This window comes from Podarcis bocagei (assembly GCF_964188305.1).
Source record: "Podarcis bocagei genome assembly, chromosome: 3".
NCBI lineage: Eukaryota > Metazoa > Chordata > Lepidosauria > Squamata > Lacertidae > Podarcis > Podarcis bocagei.
In genome coordinates, this window is record NC_138127.1 from 106232952 (window position 1) to 106255098 (window position 22147).

General features: G+C 41.8%; 3 long non-coding RNA genes across 11 annotated transcripts in view; 1 reads left to right on the forward strand and 2 right to left on the reverse strand.

The window, feature by feature from the left end:
- Nucleotides 1-22147, forward strand: part of LOC308584190 — a 121254-nt gene that overhangs the window by 80055 nt on the left and 19052 nt on the right. Inside the window, exon 3 of one of the 7 annotated variants that reach the window (XR_014006603.1) lies at nt 918-1355. The exons of 1 other annotated variant lie outside the window; for it this stretch is intronic. This is a non-coding gene — a long non-coding RNA (uncharacterized lncRNA). Of the gene's footprint in view, nt 1-917; nt 1356-22147 lie in introns of those variants that run through there. 5 more of the 7 variants (XR_014006604.1, XR_014006605.1, XR_014006606.1 and 2 more) reach the window with 5 other exon arrangements.
- The window catches only part of LOC308584191, a 65758-nt gene that overhangs the window by 26743 nt on the left and 16868 nt on the right, over nt 1-22147 (reverse strand). The window lies entirely within an intron of this gene.
- On the reverse strand, nt 7199-11690 carry LOC308583401. 3 transcript variants are annotated; one of them, XR_014006200.1, is made up of 3 exons: nt 10124-11690; nt 8633-8789; nt 7199-7375 (listed from the first exon to the last, which is right to left on the reverse strand). It is a non-coding gene; the product is annotated as an uncharacterized lncRNA (long non-coding RNA). The 3 variants fall into 3 exon arrangements; XR_014006201.1 differs by lacking the exon at nt 10124-11690 and adding an exon at nt 9298-9824; XR_014006202.1 differs by lacking the exon at nt 10124-11690 and having other exon boundaries at nt 8633-9824.

The window sequence follows — 22147 nt, forward strand, 5'->3', positions numbered from 1 at the left end:
AGTTCTTTCGCCACAGGCAGAACCAGCGGGGCAGGAGGGGCACCAATGTGTTTGTTGTCTGGGGGGCTTCTGCCAGCAGAAGTAGGGTCCTCACCTGCCTCATGGCTGGTCCAGCTGTCTTTGGCCCCTTTGCCCTGTGACCTTATGCCAGATCTCCTTTGCCAAATCCCTAAACCACACCAGAGGGGCACATTTAATTTGTTGTGCGGCTTCATCCATTGTTTATCTCAGTGCCTAAGGGATGTCTATTCTGCAGCTTTAACAGATGCTGGGCTCTTACTCTGTGTGGTGTCCTGCCCTCCACCATTTAAGATTACCTCAGTATCACATCCCATACATTCCATGCAAATCTCCCACTTTCAGTTCCAAGCAGATTCATTCTTATTTTATCTTTTAATTAAAGAACTTGAGGCAGTAGACTTTTGTCTTGGGTGTATACAGAGAAATTAGCAACTGGACTGAATGAACCCAAGGGTGTCCGTTCTCTTGTGTTTCTCAAAACACTCTCACAAAATGGGGTGCAAGCTTCCTGTTAACCCTGAACTCTTCTTCAGGGCCACAAAGACAAGAAATCCCTGCCGTGCATAACATCCAGTCTGCAGGAGAATATTGGAGACCTTGCAAGCTCACTCACTATTCTGTGACATATTTAATTGTACCTAGAAAAGAAAGTCCCCCAGGGATAAGGATGGGCTAGAGACTGCATTCAATTCTCATTGAAAGGGGAATCTATGTAATTCATAGTTACTGGAAATGAAAAAATGAAACAGACCTAACCTCACCCAATGGCTTATTATCATGAAATCTTTCTTGTGGTCCAACATGCCTTGCTTTGTGTTTTCGTGTCTCAAGCATGATCGCTTTCCTATGAAACTGAGTTAACTGTTATCTTTTTGTTGCTGGTTTCTATGTTTTAGACGGGAGGAGTGATAGATGCCTTTGAAAAGTGGAAGATGCTCCCTCTCTTTGAGAGCCGCCGGATCCCGCTTGATCCCCAGCTAGGGACCTCTTCTCCAAAGCATCCAGATTGAAAAAGCAACATTTTCAAGGCTTACATGAGCTTGTGCCTTACAATAAAAGCAGATCCAAAAGCCTTTTCCCCTCTGTTTTTCATTTCTAAGCATGAGTGTTCTTGCTAGTGAAGCCAAAATGGCACCTTACATCCATGAGAAGGAGGTGTCAGCAGGCATGGTTGTGCAGAGGCCTAGGACGTCATTACAAAGGAAAACTAAAAGGGGGTGAGGATCTCTCAAAACAGTCTATCGAGTAGGACTGGACCACAATGTGGAAAATGAAGAGTGACAAAATATGGAGGGTGGAATGAGAGGGAGAAGAAATTCTGTTCAGTTTCCCTTTAAATGGTAACCAAACTGAGTTGCACTCTTTGAAAAAGTATGCCCATTGAAATATAGTCATCCTTCCAAATTCACAGGTCTTTGAATTTTGGAGTTATTAAACTGACCAGACCAGATCTGGAAATTTCCTCTTATAGATTCTAGGCCCCTCCAGCCACAGAATTACAGGATGGGAAGTAGCCCAGGCTTTTACAGAAACTAACTCCACAAAGCCCACTCATTACAGTATATTAGGCATAATTGCATGCACATGTGCCTACCAGGAAGAATTCTTCATCCTAGGATCCCATGGCATCCAGTCGGGTGAGATAAGAGAATGCACATCCATTCCTCTCTATGGCAACAGAGCTCACTCTTTTAAGATTTAAATGGTGGGTATTTAGCTGAATGGCTATACATATAACTTAATCCGTTCCTGAAGTGCGTTCCAAAACTAAGGTGCCCTTTCCCATAGAAATGAATGCAAAATGGATCAATCCATTCCAGAATTTTAAAAACAACCCCTAAAACATCAATTTAACATGAATTTTACTATCTAATGAGAGCATTGTTTCATAAAGTGAAAACAATCAACAATGTACTGCCAACCCACAATCCATCAATCAGTAGCTGAACTGTGTTCCAAACAGTCAGAAAAACAATTCCAAAAAAGTGCCTCAAAAACAAAAAGGCAAAATAAATAGGAAAAAAAGACAGTCCTCAGTATAACACTCGTAATGCAAGCGTAACACTCAAAATGGAGCAAAACTCCAAGAGAGAGAAGTGTGAGGAGGAGGAAGATGTAAAACAGGGTGAAAGCTAAGGTGTATCAGCCTAAACAACAAAGAGATTCAGAGGTCCATGAGAGGGGAGGAACCACACCACTCTAAGGGTGAATCAACAAACAGGGGGAGAAATGTCGGGAAATCTACTGTTGAGACGTGAAACTGTCATTTTTCCAACTTGGCATACACCCAGTGTAGCCTTATTGGAGTTCACCGACTGGGTCTGCGTTGCTCCGGGAAAGGAGAAAGGAAGTCAAATGACACCGAGTTGGTTCAAAGAAAGAGTTTATTTTGGTCTCTGGATAGCAGAAGGCACTTGCGTGATCAAGTCCACAGCAAGTCCAAAGAAATGACAAGTTTCACGCAGTGTATATATATCCTCCAGGCATCCTCTCCCCCTTCCCCAGCCACGTCAACTTGTATACGCAGGTTGACATCACATATGTTCCTGCTCTGGTACTCTCAACCATAAAAGGATCTTCCTCTTCCTACTCTTGTCTGGGAAGATGTCATAATCTCCAGGAACACGCTTTTGGTGTTTTTCCCGGACGTTGGTCTTGTGCGTATTTTGTGGTCAGCACACAAGATAAAGTTCTGACGTGTTTTCTTTGTTCCCTTAGAGAGCCAAGTCCATCCCTTGCCGTGACTGATAAAGGAGAGAGCTCGTTTATGTTTTTGCTCAACAGCTCAAGTTTTAAAAGTGCTCTCTTTTGAAAAAAACAAAAGGGGGGGTTGAGTCAGTTTTAAACTTACTACACAGAAACCCATTCCTTCATTCCCTCCTCTTCTTTTGGACAGCCTTACGGCTCGTCCCAAGGCACTGGCTGGTATTCTCATGTCAGTGTTATAATCTGGGGCCGAATCATCCGTGACATCATTTTACTCATCATATTTTGCAAGCATTGCATATAAGCAGGGTATACAGGAGCAGAAAAGAAGCAAGATTAGTCCATTAACATCATTACAAGTCCTCTAAGCCACTCAGTCAACCAAGACATGTCCCATCCGTTCCAGGTAGAGACAGGAACATGGGTTACTTTCTCTCTTTCTGTTGCCAGGTGTCAAATAGCTACACCATGGTTAGAGATGTTAAAGCAACAGGCTCCTTCTGTCAAATTTAACACAGCACAAAATCTGGCGGAACCCAAAATCGGGCCAGCCTAACCTCTCTGTGGAATATGTTTTTAAAAATAATATTTAGATTTGTCTCTTCCACAAGTCTCTCAAGAAATTTGGCGCATGTAGCGTCTAATTAGTGGGAAAGGTTTTTTGATGCATTTAGAAGAGCCTTTTTTCTGGGTAGTCCTTGAGTCTGATGAGTACAATTACAGGCTTTAGTTTCTCTATAACTCATAAGCCATGCATGCCTCACTTCTTGTATGAGAAGGAGGTGTCAGCAGGCATGGTTGTGCAGAGGCATAAAACGTCCCCCCTCCACCTTGTTTAGATAGCTCAGGATCTAAGATAGCTCCCATATATTCCATGCAAAGTGTCCACTTTCAGTTCCAAGCACCTTGGGCATGAAAGTACCAGGACTGGACCTGAACCTGTTGCCCTTTGGATGTTTCTGATCTGGAGATGCCATCACCCCCAATCTACAGCCATACTGACAGCGACTCCAGGGGGTTTTAAACAGAAGAGTGAAGCGGCTTCAGAAACAGGGTTGGGAAGGAGAAAGGGGGATCTGTCATCTTCTAGGGTGGAAAGGAGAAAAGGAAGGACAGGCTGGCCAATTATTATGGGGTGCAGAGTGGGAAATGGCAGGTGGAGCAAGCAGAGAATAAGATCCCCTCCAGTTTTGAATTATTTTTAAAGTTGTCTTGAGTCATGTTTGAAAAAGGTGTCTGGGAGATATGGTGGTGGTGAGTTAGGAGGAGGAGGAGGAGGAGGAGGAGGAGGAGGAGGAGGAGGAGGAGGAGGAGGAGACATGTGAAAATTGCCCTTCCTTCAAGTAAGATGAAGAGTCCATCAATTCACCTTTGAAATCTCCTTGCCCTGCATGTGCCCACTCAACCTCTTCAATTGGTTGACTTGGATATTTTTTTCAAAGAACTGTTTGATGCTATTGTGACTACAACTAATAATAATTTTGGGATATGAGCCTGTGAAAATGCTCTTCCTTCAGGTAACTGCAAGGATCCAGCAATCTGGTGGGGACAGGTGAAGCGTGAGTTATTTACCTGAGGGATAAATCCCCTGGGCATTGTATCCTCCTCATAAAATTTTCATTTGATCCAAGCTATTTCATTCTGAAACATAACTGTGGCAGATCTGGATGTTAAAATCCCCTAGGACAACCAAACTAGGTGTCTCCAGGAAGCAGCTCAGGCAGGGAATCCTTGGTGCAGCGGGGAGGTCAGTACACCAAAAGGAATCCTGTACTGCCCCTATTGCACAACTCCCAGAACATGAACTCAGAAAACTGGGTTTTCCCAATAGGACGCCTGGTGCAGACTAACAACTTCCTAAAAATCCTGGGGAAGCCAGGAGCAGCAAAGAGAGAACTGCCAAGCATAGGTGAAGGATCTTCAGGGCTCAGGATGAGTTGACGTGGCAAAGCTGAATGCCAGCTTTTAAGCCAAATGGAGCCCCAAAGGTTGCCAAGAGAAGGCAGGGAGAGAGCGGGAGATAACATTTCAGTCAGGAGCAGCAACGTTCTAAGATTTCATCAGCTACATACTCAGAGTCCTGGTGGACTGTTTTGATATAATTTTGATTTATTCAGAGAATCTAGAACAGCATATACATCATATGAAAGATGTTCTTCAGAGGTTGAAAAAATGTGCTTCAGAGTTGAAAAAATAACAGTTCCACTTCTCAACAGTAGATTTCCCGACATTTTTCCCCCTGTGTGTAGATTCACCCTTAGAGTGGTGTGCTTCCTCCACTCTCAGCGGACCTCTGAATCTCTTTGTTCTTTAGGCTGATACATCTTAGCTTTCACCCTGTTTTACATCTTCCTGCTCCTCTTCACACTTCTCTCTTGGACTTTAGGATTAGAAGTCACCTCCAAACTCTACGCTAGGAGATCAAAGGAGAAACAGGCCAGCCACAGCACAGATGGGCAAGAGAGGCCAGCAGGCTGTGGCCTTCAGGGCAGGACACAAGGGGGAAGAGTTGGGGACACTGAATTATAGTTGTGATTCTTGGAAGAAGAGAAACAGATGGAGTCTCCCCATTGCTTTCTCCATATAGGGTCCCTTGGTGTTCTCAAGAAATCCTCCCAAATTCCTTCCATGAAAATAGGGACATCCTGTTTTATTATGAATAATAATTTTACTACAGTGGTACCTCCAGTTACAAACGCCTCAGGTTAGAAACATTTCTGGTTACAAACTTTGCTAACCTGGAAGAGTTACCACGAGTTGAGAACTTTGCCCCGGGATGAGAATGGAAATCGTGTGCCGGCAGCGCAGCGGCAGCAAGAGGCCCCATTAGCGAAAGCACACCTCTAGTTAAGAACAGTTTCAGGTTAAGAATGGATCGCCAGAAATAATTAAGTTTGTAACTAGAGGTACCATTGAAGGAATGGGTTTCCCAAACCCAAAACTGACAGTGCAGGCAGTTTGAAACTGCACCAAAATCCCTATTTTACCTGAGCTAAAATGCTTTAACTTGAACTCTTGAGCCAAAACCCAGCTGTATAAACAAGTGCTCAAAGTTCTCTCTCATATCAGTCTATGAAGGCTGGTAATGACGGATGGCTTTGTCCATTCCAGAGTGGAACAGGGATGACACTCTGGGCCTTATCTTACATCCTGACCACAAAGAGCACAAAGATGCACAGACCTAGTCCGGGAACAGCGCCAGAGTGTGTTCTTGGAGTTGGTGACCTCTTGCTCCAAGAGTAGAAGAACAGAAATACCCTTTTATGGTCAGAAGTACAGGAAGGAATACCCTTTTATGGTTAAAAATACCGGAGCAGGAACATATGTGATGTCAACCTGCGTGTATAGGCTGACGTGGTTGGATTCCTGGGGAAGGAGGGAGAGGGTGCCAGGAGGATATATATACTGCATGAAATTTCTCATTTCTTTGGACTTGCTGTGGACTGACCACGCAAGTGCCTTTCTGCTTTTCCGGAGAGCAGAAATAAAGAACTCTTTCTCTGAACCAACCCTCGGTGTCATTGGACATCCTTACTCCTGTCCGGGAGCAACACAGAGCCCACCAATCAGTAAAGTCTAATAAGGCACACCACTGTATTTATACCCCACCCATCTTAAGTGTAGTCAGGATGTCTGCAGATCTCCAGAAGCAAACCTTTTAGTGTCTTTATTTCGGATCCAATAAATTATGTCTAATTTGTTCAGTTTGTGTGTTTTTGAATGATTTAAGACTAAATTTTTATGTTGTAATTATTATTATTTTCCATCTTGCAAGCCACCTCAAGCATGGTATGAACTATGGAAAGGCACCACTCCCATAAAATTATGTCTGGAGGTATATAGCCATTGAGCTAAGTACCCACCATTCACATCTTAAAAGAGTGAGCTCTGTTGCCATCGAGAGGAATGGATGTGCATTCTCTTATCTCACCCAACTGGAAGCCATGGGATCCTAGGATGAAGAATTCTTCCAGGTAGGCACATGTGCATGCAATTATGCCCAACATACTGTAATGAGTGGGCTTTGTGGGGCTAGTTTCTGTAAAAGCCAGGGCTACTTCCCATCCTGTAATCCTAGAATCTATAAGAGGAAACTTCCAGATCTGGTCTGGTCAGTTCAATAACCCCAAAATTCAGAGACCTGTGAATTTGGAAGGATGACTAAATTTCAACTGGCATACTTTTTCAAAGAGTACAACTCAGATTGGTTCCTATTTGAAAGGAAACTTCTTCTTCTCCCTCCCATTCCACCCTCCATATTTTACCACTCTTCATTTTCCACATTGTGGCCCAGTCCTACTCACTAGACTGTATAGAGATCCTCATCCCCTTTTAGCCTTCCTTTCTTATGGCATTTTGGGCCTCTTCACAAACCATGCTTGCTGACACCTCCTTCTCATGGATGTAAGGTGCCATTTTGGCTTCACTAGCAATAACACTCATGCTTAGAAATGAAAAACAGAGGGGAAAAGGCTTTTGGATCTGCTTTTATTGCAAGGCACAAGCTCAGGTAAGCCTTGAAAATGTTGCTTTTTCAATCTGGATGCTTTGGAGAAGAAGTCCCTAACTGGGGATGAAGCGGGATCCAGCGGCTCTCAAAGAGAGGGAGCATCTTCCATTTTTCAAAGGCATCTATCACTCCTCCCGTCTAAAACATAGAAACCAGCAACAAAAAGACAACAGTTAACTCGGTTTCATAGCAAAGTGACCATGTTTGAGACACAAAAATACAAAGCAAGGCATGTTGGACCACAAGAAAGTTTTCCTGATAATAAACCATTGGTTAGGGATAGGTCTGTTTCAGTTTTTCATTTCCAGAAGCTATGAATTACATAGATTCCCCTTTCAATGAGAATTGAATGCAGTCTCTAGCCCATCCTTATCCCTGGGGGACTTTCTTTTCTAGGTACAATTAAATATGTCACAGAATAGTGAGTGAGCTTGCAAGGTCTCCAATATTCTCCTGCAGACTGGATGTTATGCACGGCAGGGATTTCTTGTCTTTGTGGCCCTGAAGAAGAGTTCAGGGTTAACAGGAAGCTTGCACCCCATTTTGTGAGAGTGTTTTGAGAAACACAAGAGAACGGACACCCTTGGGTTCATTCAGTCCAGTTGCTAATTTCTCTGTATACACCCAAGACAAAAGTCTACTGCCTCAAGTTCTTTAATTAAAAGTTAAATAAGAATGAATCTGCTTGGAACTGAAAGTGGGAGATTTGCAATGAATGTATGGGATGTGATACTGAGGTAATCTTAAATGGTGGAGGGCAGGACACCACACAGAGTAAGAGCCCAGCATCTGTTAAAGCTGCAGAATAGACATCCCTTAGGCACTGAGATAAACAATGGATGAAGCCGCACAACAAATTAAATGTGCCCCTCTGGTGTGGTTTAGGGATTTGGCAAAGGAGATCTGGCATAAGGTCACAGGGCAAAGGGGCCAAAGACAGCTGGACCAGCCATGAGGCAGGTGAGGACCCTACTTCTGCTGGCAGAAGCCCCCCAGACAACAAACACATTGGTGCCCCTCCTGCCCCGCTGGTTCTGCCTGTGGCGAAAGAACTCAGCACCATCTTGCTTAAAATGGGCAACAATGGTAGTGCCGCTTTTGTGCCTGCAATCAACAGGGTATGGTGTGTGTCAGCGGCAGATCAGTCCATGGCAGGAGGAGCAGGTAGATGGGCTTAGGAGCCGTGCTGGCAGAATGGCAAAGCAGCAATTACCATTTTGCATCAAGCGGCAATATGGGATGTGCCACCCTTGGCTGATTCTGGCATAGGTATTTTTATATTTATTTTTGCAATGGGGGAATTGAGCTTGCAGGCAAAGGATGATCAGTTTAGGGGACGCTGCATTGGGTACTTAAAATGATCAATCCAGGGGGTAATGGGTAAGCTGAAATTACCTTTTGGTAAGCTGAAATTACCGGTCGCAACATGGAATTCTAGGAGTACACCTTCCAATCTTTTTAGAATTATTGGGACAACCTCGAGGTGAGCAAACACCATTGGCCTTATGATAGCAATCCCAAATATTCTGAGGTTCCTGGTTTTGTGCAGATCCTGTGCAAAGAGAGAAACAAACAAAAGTGGGGAGAAGGAAGTTAAATCACAATAGAATGAAAGAGAGGAACAACTGCACAGCCCTTTGAACAGGAGTGGCTCTGTGACGCTCTGGGTGCTGTGGCATCCCAACTCCTACCCCCCACCCCACCCCTTGCCACTGGCCCCTGGTGTTTACCACCCTTGCTACATTCACAAGGAGAAATGGTCAATCTGCTTATCCAGATATTTGCTCATGAGTGGAGGGTGTCAGTCCACGAAACACGACAGCAAGAAGTGAGGCACACATGGCTTATACGTTATAGAGAAACTAAAGCCTGGAACTGAAGCCATCAGAGCCCCTAGGACTACCCAGAATAAAAGGCTCTATATTACATCAAGAAACATTTTCCACTAATTAGAAACTTTATACCCCAAATTTATTGGCAGACCTGTGGAAGAGACAAATCAAAATTTTATTTTCTAAAACGTATTCCATAAATTTGCATAGAATTGCATAAAATCTTACCAAACTGAGAAAAGAAGAGGCTCCTTTTGTTTTTCCTTACCAGTTTTACATGCGATGCCATTTTCCATATATTAAAAAAAAGGTAACGGACTGTTTTGACAGTTAATTCCAGTTGCAGACAACTCTGGGAGCCGGCGTTTGACCACAGACAGCTTCCGGGTCACGTGGCCAGCATGACTAAGCTGTTTCTGGTGAACCAGAGCAGCACACGGAAACGCCGTTTCCCTTCCTGCCGGAGCTGTACCTATTTATCTACTTGCACGTGATGTGCTTTCAAATTGCTAGGTTGGCAGGACCAGGGACCGAGCAATGGGAGCTCACCCCGTCGTGGGGATTCAAACCACCAACCTTCTGATCAGCAAGCCCAAGAGGCTCAGTAGTTTAAACCACAGGGCCACCCACGTCCCCTTTTCCTTATATTACTCTGCCATAATGAAGTCAACATGTGAACATCAAAGCACAGCCGTCCCCTGAAAGGCAGCTCTCCCTCCAAGTAATGTATTTTAAAAATGTACATGAAAAAGTGTAATTTCATGATAATAGCATGAAAATATAGGTTATAACAGGGCAAATTGCATAGCAATTATGGGCATAATGGGGGAAATTCAGCAACACAGTGCATCTATCCCCTAATAGACACATTTTGGTAAGCAGTTTTGTCTGATATATACATTTTTATGCTAATTTTACCACTAAAGAAATGTCTCTAGCAAGAAAAGTGAGCTTCCTTTGCAAGGCCACAGAACAGCAACTGTACTCCTCTCCCTCTTCCACCCCATAATAGGCTGGCAGGTGTCCCTCTGTCTTCTTCCTCTCCATCCCTTACCTGGGGAAGCCAGGAGCAGCAAAGAGAGAACTGCCAAGCACAGGTGAAGGATCTTCATGGCTCAGGATGAATTGTGGTGACAAAGCCAGGCAAAGCCAGCTTTTAAACCAAATGGAGCCCCAAAGCTTGCCAAGAGAGGGCTGGGAGGGAGAAGCAGATTGCATAAATGTAATTTTTTGGGGACATTGTGACTTAGGCTGACGTGGACAAGAATGTTGCCAAAATCACGTGCCTCTGCAAAGGCATTCCTGCATTCTGTCAGTCATAGCAGTTTCCACACAAGATCACAAACATTCAGATGTGCTGTATTCATGTTTCAGAGGGAGATAGCTTGAATCAAATGAAACATTTATGAGGAGGATGCAATGCCCCACATAGGCAGTGCTAGGGGGATGTATCCCTCAGGTAAATAACTCACCCCTCACCTGTCCCCACCACATTGCTGGACCCTTGCGGTTACGTGAAGGAAGGGGACTTTTCACATGCTCACCTCCCACAATGATTATTCTTAATCTGGCCAAACTTAGATTCAAAAAATGTTTAGGGGTATGCGTTACCCCTGCATCCCCCCATGAAATAGCACTGCGGAGTAGTAATAGCTTCAAACAGTTCTTCCAAAAAGAAAAAGAAAGATTCAAGTCCACCGATTGAAGAGGTTGAGTGGGACATGCAGGGCAAGGAGATTTCAAAGGTGAAATGATGGACTCTTTGCTTACTTGAAGTCAAGGCAATCTTCACCTGCTCTCTTGTCCTTTTTCTCATTCTTGCAATCATCATCATCATCCTTTTTCGCAAACACCTTTTTCTAACTAGACTCAAAGCAACTTACAAAAATATTTTCAAACAGGAGGGGCTCTGCTTCACTGCTTGCTCCACCTGCCATGTTCCACTCTGCACCCCATCATAATTGGCCAACCTGTCCTTTCCTTTCTCCTTTCCACCCTAGGAGATGACTAAGCCCCCTTTCCCCCTTCCCAACCCTGTTTCTGAAGCTGCTTCACTCTTCTGTCCTGCGCTCCTTGGAGTCGCTGTTATTTGTGACTAAAGATCAGGGGTGATGGGATCTCCAGATCAGAAACATCCAAAGGCCGATGAGTTAACCTTCTCTGCTTTGAGGTTTCATTTGAGCTTTCATGCTCAGGCCTGGTGCTTTCATGCGCAAGGTGCTTGAACCTGAATATGGATCCCTTTGCAAGGAATATATGCAACCCAATCCTCAGCTAACAGACGCGGGTGCGCTGTGGTCTAAACCACTGAGCCTTGGGCTTGCCAATCAAAACGTCAGCAGTTCAAATCCCCGTTACATGGTGAGCTCCCGTTGTTCGGTCCCAGCTCCTGGCAACCTAGCAGTTCGAAAGCACACCAAAAAATGCAAGTAGATAAATAGGTACCGCTCCTGCAGGAAGGTAAAAGGTGTTTCCGTGCCCTGTTCTGATTTCGCCAGAAGCGGCTTAGTCATGCTAGCCACATGACATTGAAAAACTGTCTGCGGACAAATGTAGGCTCCCTCAGCCAGTAAAGCAAGGTGAGCTCAGCAACTCCAGGGTCGTTCGCGACTGGACTGGGTCCTTTACCTTTTAACCCTCAGCTATTCAAACAAGATGGAGGGGAGAAAATCACACTGAGCAAAGGTCCAGCAGCTATTGAAGTTTTAGGATGGACAGTTGTGGTAATCCCTTTCCACTGAGATAAACAATAGATGAAACTGCATATTGATCTAAACAATCAAATACCATGTGATTGAAGAATTCGACCAAGAAGAATTGGCAAAACCTCACAGAGCAAAGCAACCAATTAAGCTTGCAGAAGCCCCCAACCAGGCACAATGCCCATGGGTGCCCCTCCTGCCCCTGATGCTTCTGCCAGTGGAGGAGAAGCACCAGTATCATCAGCACTGATTTTGGAAAAGTTCACAGCCATTTGGGGGAATAAGGGATGTGCCACCCTAACCTGATTCTGCCATAGGTGTCTTTTGCAATGGACAAAGTATGGAAACAACTGGCTGTGCAACCAATTAAGCTTGCAATCAAAGTACCATGTATTCAGGGACCACTTAAGTAACTGGTGCTTTGTGTAAGGAATGGACCAGGTAGCTGGTACTCACTGCTCTATCAAAATAACATTCTGTGTAATAAAAAGGTTGCATTAGAAATACTCTGTACTGCCAGTGGTTGTTTAATTAATGAAAAACCTTATTATGACATCTGCTTATTTCTCTTTCTGATGGAATAGAATGGCTCTAAGACACAGAATGGAGGGAAGAGGAAGGGAGGAGAGATGAGTTTGTATTGATGCAGTTTTTACATAATAGAGGAAATAATAAAGGTTTAATGGAAAACAAATGGATATAGCAGAAAAATGCTACATTAAAGGAGGTTAAACTGGAATCAGATAAATGATCATCAACTTGTAAAGAAACCTATGGTTCATGTTAGCAGGCATCATAAAAGTTTTACGTAATGAAACTATTTTCTCAGTTCACTGACTCCCTATGCCTAAATCCAAGAAGGGATGTCCATTTAGGGTAGTAGCCTAAAGCTACTCAGATCAGAGGCTCCTGAAAATGATTGATCCAAGAAATGCCACAAGAGGGGCATGGTGCGGGGAGAAGAAATAATACTTTACCCTAAAAAACCAGAGGCCTTCCTCTTGGGCATGGTCGGCCAATTGGTGTCAAAGAAGGATAGAATTTTTTTTTATGTACGCTACAACAGCAGCAAGAATACTCATCGCAAAGTATTGGAAGACACAAGATCTACCCACTCTGGAAGAATGGCAGATGAAAGTGATGGACTATATGACATTGGCCGAGATGACAGGCAGAATCCGTGACCAACGAAAAGAGACGGTGGAAGAAGAATGGAGGAAATTTAAAAGTTATCTTAAGGACTACTATAAACTTAATGAATGTTAAAATGTTATGGTTTTCAGAAACAAAGGGGTACAGTGATATAAGGCTAGAATACAAAGAGGACTAAGATGACAGAGGTTGGAAAGTAACAATTGGGAGTTGCTATGAAATTATGGACATTGGGATGCAGAAAGGGGGGGTATGGGGAAGTCCAAGAAAAGAGGTTTATGAAAATATGTTATGAAATTATACGTGTATGTTTGTCTTTTTAAGTGTTTGTTTGTTCTTTAAAAAATCCTGTAAAACCAATAAAAATTTTATTAAAAAAAAAGAGAAGAAATAATACTTTACTCTGGACACTTGTTTGATTCTCCTTTGCTAAGCTGAAGTTCCCTTCTGCAACAATTATACAGTGGTTGACAGCTCCCAATGTCAGTCCATCTTGTCAAGAATTTGCAATGTTTGAAATAAAAATAACATTCTAGGCAATACATTCATTTTTATAGCTGCAATTCGGCCCAACACAATAAAAAGTTATAAAAGAACAAGAAGCGTTTGTGTGGTGATCTGAAGAGGACAACGACCAGTCCTGACACAGAAGACCTGCAATTGAAAGTTAAGTGAATGCTTAAGATGTAACAGGTTTTTGTATATATGTATATATTACCAGAACACAGTATTTGATGTACAAATGTTAGGTGTGATGTGAAGGGTGAAATGACGGGTTAGGAAATGTTTATTTGCCATAAAGATGTACTGCTGATTGATCAGGAGAATAACTAAATGAATACCTACTAGATAACGAGGAGGTTATCGAAAAAGCCAAGGCCACATTAAAAGAATATTTAGAGATGAATCTCAATACAGGAACAAATATAGAAATAGTCTGGGACGCCAGTAAGGCGGTTTTAAGAGGGTTCTTTATCCAGCAGAATAACTACAAGAAAAAATTAAGGCAGCAAAAAACTGATGAAATACTCAAACAGCTAAAGGAACATGAGAAAAAATTAACAGAACACCCAGAAGACGAACAAAGCATACAAACAATAAAAATACTACAAAGACAATATTCAATGTTAACGAGCCAAGAAATAGAGTGGAAAATCAAATTAATGAGGCAGAGATATTTTGAATCCGCGAATAAAACGGGGAAATTCCTAGCCTGGCAACTGAGGAAAAGACAGAAACAGAATGTTATAAATAAAATAATGGTTGAAAAAGAATTAATAGTAGACCCAAAAAAAATACAAAAAAAATTTCTTAAATTCTATGAGGAGTTATATAAAAAAGGAGAAGAGGACCCAGCACAAATAGAAAAATATTTAGAGGGCTGTACAGGGAAGACTGTCACGGAGAAAGAAAGAACTCAACTAAACAGACCGATAAGCATAGAAGAAATCGAAACTGCGATAAAAAGAATGAAATCAGGAAAGACACCGGGCCCAGATGGCTTATCAGCCAAATATTACAAAGTCCTGGGAGACCAACTAAAACAGATATTGTGCGAAACCATGAACAACATTTTGAAAGGAGGGAAAATACCCGAGTCGTGGAGGGAAGCCTATATAACACTTATTCCTAAACCAGATACAGAAAACAGAACATGAAGAACTATAGGCCAATATCGTTGTTAAATAATGACTATAAAATATATGCTGATATTATGGCGAACAGATTGAAAAAATGTCTAACAAATTTAATCCACAAAGATCAAGCGGGCTTCCTTCCAAACAGATACTTGAAGGATAATGTGAGGCATGTTATAAACATAATTGAATATCTGGAGATCAACAACAATATACCGGCGTCTCTGATTTTCATAGATGCAGAAAAGGCGTTCGATAACGTCTCTTGGCGGTTTCTATTAAAATCTATAGAAAAGGCAGGGATCAAGGGTGAATTTTTGAAAGGAATACAGGCAATATATTCAAACCAACATGCCAAACTGGTAATAAATAATAGCATTACGAAGAGATTCAAAATAGAAAAAGGAACAAGGCAGGGTTGCCCGCTTTCTCCACTTCTGTTTATTCTAATTTTAGAAGTCCTTTTAATCTAATCTAATCTAATTAAATAAACGATTAAATGGGCAATTGACTTTGGCTATAATATAGATTATGAGAGGTGGCGGGAATTGTGGAACAGTAATATTAAGTTTACGGCTTGTACAGTGTTGAGAGAGAATGTCTGGAAGATGATATATAGATGGTATCTCACACCGGCGAAGCTGGCCAAAATGTATAGATTAAAGAATAAGACATGCTGGAAATGTGGCGAAGTGGGGGGGAGACCTGTATCATATGTGGTGGTTATGCAGCAAGGTGAAGGCCTTTTGGGAATCAATTTATAATGAGCTTAAAAAAATATTAAAATATACCTTTCCCAAGAGACCTGAGGCCTTTCTGTTGGGTATAATGGGCAAAGAAATAAAAAGCGAGGACAAATTAATATTCCTCTACGCCACCACAGCCGCAAGAATTCTGCTGGCACAAAATTGGAAGTCGGAGGCTATACCTGGCATAAGCGATTGGCAGATTAAAATGGTAAATTACGCCGAGCTGGATAGACTAACAGGCAGGTTACGTGACCAAGATGAACAGAAATTCAAGAAAAATTGGAGTAAATTTTGGAATTATATTGGAACAGATTTATAAGATGATCTGGCGGGGAGAGAAAAACTCTATCAGCGACAATCTTAAGATTAAAAATAAATACGCAACCATGGAATTTATTAGAAACCTACCAAAAGGGTGGAGGGAAGTCAAAGATCTGACAGACTACAAAACAGTTTCTATCTTTATGAATTTTTATGTTTAATTTTTGTGTGTATAAAATGGGAAATGGGAACAACAACTTATGTAATGGTTAATTTGCTTGATATGTAAACTTGTTTGTTTATTTATCTTTTTTGTTTTTTACTAAATACGAATAAAAATTTAATGCAAAAAAAAAAAAAGAAGTCCTGGCGAACAAAATAAGGTCAAAGTCAGAGATAAAAGGGATTAAATTAGGATCTAAAGAGTATAAGTTAAAAGCATATGCGGACGATCTGATGTTATCCCTAGAAGAGCCACAAGAAAGTATGGGTAAAGTATTGGAGATAATGGAAGAGTATGGTAAACTTTCAGGCTTCAAGCTGAACAAAACCAAAACAAAAATGCTGACGAAGAACCTGAGAAATGATGCACAAGAAAGATTAGAATCCCAACATGGAATTAAAGTAACCAAAAAAATAAAATATTTAGGAATCTGGCTTACACCCAAAAATATAAATTTAATTGAAGATAACTATACAGCAACATGGAACAAAGTGAAAAAAGATCTGGATGTCTGGAACAGGGTGAATCTCTCGTGGCTGGGCAGGATGGAAGCAATAAAGATGAACATACTCCCTAAGATGCTGTTCCTATTTCAAAACATACCAGTTATCAGAGGGCCCAAGTTATTTAAGGATTGGCAGAAAACTCTTTCAAGATTCATATGGCAGGGAATAAGGCCAAGGATTAGATTCAAATCACTTACAGACCGAAAGGAGAGAGGAGGATTGGCAGTACCAAATTTAAAATTATACTATGAAGCGGCCTGCCTTTGTTGGGTCAAAGACTGGATAACTCTAGAGAACACAGATTTACTAGACTTAGAAGGGGCGGATAACAGGCACAGCTGGCATGCTTACCTTTGGTCAAATAAAGAAAAAGCACATAAAAGGTTCTCGAGCCATATTATCAGAGGCCCCTTGTATGAAGTCTGGGAAAAAAATAAGAAACTGCTAGAACAGAGAACACCTTGGTGGCTATCTCCAACAGACATCTTATCAATTAAAAAAGTAAACCTGGAAGAGCGAAAACTGACATATGAAGATCTACTGGTAAGATCCCAAGACAACTGGAGGTTAAGACCATATGAAGAATTAAAGGAGAGGCTGTCAGGCTGGCTACAGTACCATCAGATAAATGCAAAATGGTCAGAGGATAAGAAAATTGGAATGAACGAAAAGAAGTCTAAATTTCAGATCGAAATAATTGAAGGCAAATCCAAAATATTATCTAAGATGTATAACATACTACTGGAATGGGAAACGAAAGATGAGGAAATTAAAGAAGTTATGGTCAAGTGGGCAAGAGATTTGGGGCATAGTATAGAGTATGAAAAATGGTCAAAACTCTGGAGTGAGGGAATAAAGTTCACAGCAAGCGCTGCAATTAGAGAAAACCTAGAAAAGATGATACATCGATGGTACTTAACACCAGAAAAATTAGGTAGAATGTATAAAACTGTAAATAAGTCCTGTTGGAAATGTAAAACAAAAGAAGGCAATTTCATACATATGTGGTGGTCATGCGAGGAAATAAAAAAAATTTGGGATCAGATATACACAGAGTTAAAAAAGATACTTAGATATACATTTCCCAAAAACCCAGAGGCCTTCTTACTAGGGATGGTCGGGACAGAAATTCAAGAAAAAGACAAAACTTTATTCCAATATTCAACAGCAGCGGCCAGAATTTTAATCGCTCAAAATTGGAAAAGCACAAACCTCCCAACGGTGAAAGAGTGGCAGTTAAAACTATATGACTTTATTGAATTGGCAAGAATGACACAAAGAATCAGAAATCAAAAAAATACAAAGTTAAAAGAAGATTGGAATAAATTCATGGTTTATTTTGAAAGTAATTTTAAAAACGTACCAACTACAGCAGGTTTGTTATAAAACTCCCGATGTATAAACTAGAAAAAAACACCAGCGGTAAAAATGAAATTGCTAAAAGCAAAACCCGAAATCAGTAGGGAAGGAAGTCGATGTTTTATGTTTTATGTTTTATGATGTAACTTTTTTTTTTGAATGTATTTGTCTCTTTTTGCGTGTATGCCTTTTTCTTTTCTTTCCTTTTTTTTTCTTGTATTTTTTTTCTTTTTTCTTTGTGTATAAAAGAAATTCAATAAAAAGTATTTTAAAAAAAAAGGAGAATAACTAGGTTAAGTTATCCCTCCTGAGTCAATCTTCTTAAGGGGGGAGGAATGTGGCGTTTGCCTCCTAGGATGCGTCATAGGAAAGGGTTAAAATGGGTGTGATGTGATTGGCCAGTGAGAATGCAAGGGGGGAGTAAAAGTTAGAGTGGGAGGCTTTGAAAGTCAGTTGAGGTTTGGGAGTTGAAGAAGGAAGAGGGAGGATTAGGTGTGGGTTGGCAGAGATGTATTGTGAGAGGAATTGTCAGGTGGAGTCAGATAGATAGTTGGGAAAAATCAGTTTGGAGTTGTTGGGAACTAAGATTAAGAAACTGACAAGAGAAAAATAAACTGAAACCATACGCTTGTTCCTGCATTTAAAAATAAAAAACAACTATCTGGACTCCGTGTGTCCCCATGAGAAGCGGGGTGGTGGCAGCGAAGAAAGCAATCACAGTGGTGGCACAGGGTCAATAGACCATCAAACGTCCAGGGGCCCTGTGTGATCGCCACAGTAAGTAAGTAAGTAAATGGCTTAGTCATCCTCTATGGTGTAAAGGAGAAGGGAATGGACAGGTTGGCCAATTGTTATTGTGAAAGGTGCCCTTCCTTCTGGTAACCACAAGGGTCCAGCAATGTGATGGGAACAGGTGAGGGGTGAGTTATTTACCTGAGGGATACATCCCCCTGCCACTGCCTATCCTCCTCATAAACTTTTTGTTTGATCCAAGCTATCTCCTTGTGAAACATGAATGCAGCAGATCTGAATGTTTGCGATCTGTAGTTGGGATCTTACTTCTGTGGAAACTGCTATGACTACCAGATTTCAGCAATATCTTCCCACAAGCATGTGATTTTGGCAACATTCTCCTCCATGTCAGCCTAAGCGAAAACGTTCCAAACAAATTTAAAATATGGGAAGCATGGGTGCAGCCAAGATTTATTTTAGGGGGGTCGGCTATGAAGTTGTGCCTCCGTTTCTTCCTCTTATGAATGAACTTTCCTTTTACTTGTGGACCATGGTATTTGTTCTTCCTAAACACAGGATATGGCCTATCACAAACTGATTGTATCTGCCTCCCATTCGTTTCTCCTGCTGTCTTCACTGACATTGGGAGCTGTCCACCACTGTATAATTGTTGCAGAAGGGAACTTCAGCTTAGCAAAGGAGAATCAAACAAGTGTCCAGAGGAAAGTATTATTTCTTCTCCCCGCACCATGCCCCTCTTGTAACATTTTTTGGATCAATCATTTTCAGGAGCCTCTGATCTGAGTAGCTTTAGGCTACCACCCTAAATGGACATCCCTTCTTGGATTTAGGCATAGGGAGCCAGTGAACTGAGAAAATAGTTTCATTACGTAAAACTTTTATGATGCCTGCTAACATGAACCATAGGTTTCTTTACAAGTTGATGATCATTTATCTGATTCCAGTTTAACCTCCTTTAATATAGCATTTGTCCGCTATATCCATTTGAGTTTTCCATTAAAACTTTATTATTTCATCCATTATGTAAAAACTGCATTGATACAAACGCATCTCTCCTCCCTCCCTCTTCCCATCCATGTCTTAGAGCAATTCTATTCCTTCAGAAACAGAATTAACCAAAACAAAACTCATTATAGTCATTATGTAGGTTGATTATACAGTCTGCAAGATTTACAGTTGTCTTAATTAGGTTTTTCATTAATTAAACAACCACTGGTAGTACAACGTATCTCTAATGCAACCTTTTTATTACACAGAATGTCAATTTCATAGAGCAGTGAGTACCAGCTGCCTGTTCCATTAGTTACACAAAGCATCAATTACATAAGTGGTCCCTGAATACATCGTCCTGTGATTGCAAGCTTAATTGGTTGCGCAGCCAGTTGTTTTCATACTTTGCCCATTGCAAAAGACACCTATGGCAGAATCAGCCTAGGGCGGCACTTCCCGTTTGCCCCAAATCGCAGCCCAGGCACAATGCCCATGGGTGCCCCTCCTGCATCACTGTATAATTGTTGCAGAAGGGAACTTCAGCTTAGCAAAGGAGAATCAAACAAGTGTCCAGAGGAAAGTATCATTTCTCCTCCCCATGCCCTGCCCCTCTTGTAGCATTTTTTTGATCAATCATTTTCAGGAGCCTCTGATCTGAGTAGCTTTAGGCTACCACCCTAAATGGACATCCCTTCTTGGATTTAGGCATAGGGAGTCAGTGAACTGAGAAAATAGTTTCATTACGTAAAACCTTTATGATGCCTGCTAACATGAACCATAGGTTTCTTTACAAGTTGATGATCATTTATCTGATTCCAGTTTAACCTCCTTTAATATAGCATTTTTCTGCTATATCCATTTGAGTTTTCCATTAAACCTTTATTATTTCCTCCATTATGTAAAAACTGCATCAATACAAACTCATCTCTCCTTCCTCCCTCTTCCCTCCATTCTGTGTTTAGAGCCATTCTATTCCGTCAGAAACAGAAATAAGCAGTTGTCATAATTAGGTTTTTCATTAATTAAACAACCTCTGGCAGTACAAAGTATCTCTAATGCAACCTTTTTATTACACAGAATGTCATTTTGATAGAGCAGTGAGTACTAGATACCTGTTCCATTAGTTACACAAAGCATCAATTACTTAAGTGGTCCCTGAATACATCGTCCTTTGATTGCAAGCTTAATTGGTTGCACAGCCAGTTGTTTCCATACTTTGTCCATTGCAAAAGACACCTATGGCAGAATCAGCCTAGGGCGGCACATCCCTTATTCCCCCAAATGGCTGTGAACTTTTCCAAAATCAGTGCTGATGATACTGGTGCTTCTCCTCCACTGGTAAAAGCAGCTGGGCAGGAGGGGCACCCATGGGCATTGTGCCTGGATGGGGGCTTCTGCCACCTGGAGCAGTGTCCTCACCTGCCTCAAGGCTTGTTCGGCTCTGGGATCAGCCCTGTCTTTGGTTGCTTTGCTCTGTGAGGTTTTGCCAATTCTTCTTGGTCGAATTCTTCAATCACATGGTATTTGATTGTTTAGATTAATATGCAGTTTCATCTATTGTTTATCTCAGTGGAAAGGGATTACCATAACTGTCCATCCTAAAGCTTCAATAGCTGCTGGACATTTGCTAAGTGTGATCTTCTCCCCTCCATCTTCTTTGAATAGCTGAGGATTAAAAGGTAAAGGACCCTTGACAGTCCAGTCGCGGATGACCCTGGAGTTGCTGAGCTCACCTTGCTTTACTGGCTGAGGGAGCCTACATTTGTCCACAGACAGTTTTTCAACGTCATGTGGCCAGCATGACTAAGCCACTTCTGGCGAAATCAGAACAGTGCAAGGAAACACCTTTTACCTTCCCGCAGGAACGGTACCTATTTATCTACTTGCATTTTTTGTTGTAATTTCGAACTGCTAGGTTGCCAGGAGCTGGGACCGAACAACGGGAGCTCACCATATATCGGAGATTTGAACTGCCGACGTTTTGATTGGCAAGCCCAAGGCTCAGTGGTTTAGACCACAGCGCACCCTTGTCTGTTAGCTGAGGATTACGTTGCATATATTCCTTGCAAAGGGTTCCATACTCAGGTTCAAGCACCTTGCGCATGAAAGCACCAGGCCTGAGCATGAAAGCTCAAATGAAACCTCAAAGCAGAGAAGGTTAACTCATCGGCCTTTGGATGTTTCTGTTCTGGAGATCCCATCACCCCTGATCTTTAGTCACAAATAACAGCAACTCCAAGGAGCGCAGGACAGAAGAGTGAAGCAGCTTCAGAAACAGGGTTGGGAAGGGGGAAAGGGGGCTTAGTCATCTCCTAGGGTGGAAAGGAGAAAGGAAAGGACAGGTTGGCCAATTATGATGGGGTGCAGAGTGGAACATGGCAGGTGGAGCAAGCAGAGAAGCAGAGCCCCTCCTGTTTGAAAATATTTTTGTAAGTTGCTTTGAGTCTAGTTAGAAAAAGGTGTTTGCAAAAAAGGATGATGATGATGATTGCAAGAATGAGAAAAAGGACAAGAGAGCATGTGAAGATTGCCTTGACTTCAAGTAAGCAAAGAGTCCATCATTTCACCTTTGAAATCTCCTTGCCCTGCATGTCCCACTCAACCTCTTCAATCGGTGGACTTGAATCTTTCTTTTTCTTTTTGGAAGAACTGTTTGAAGCTATTACTACTCCGCAGTGCTATTTCATGGGGGGATGCAGGGGTAACGCATACCCCTAAACATTTTGTGAATCTAAGTTTGGCCAGA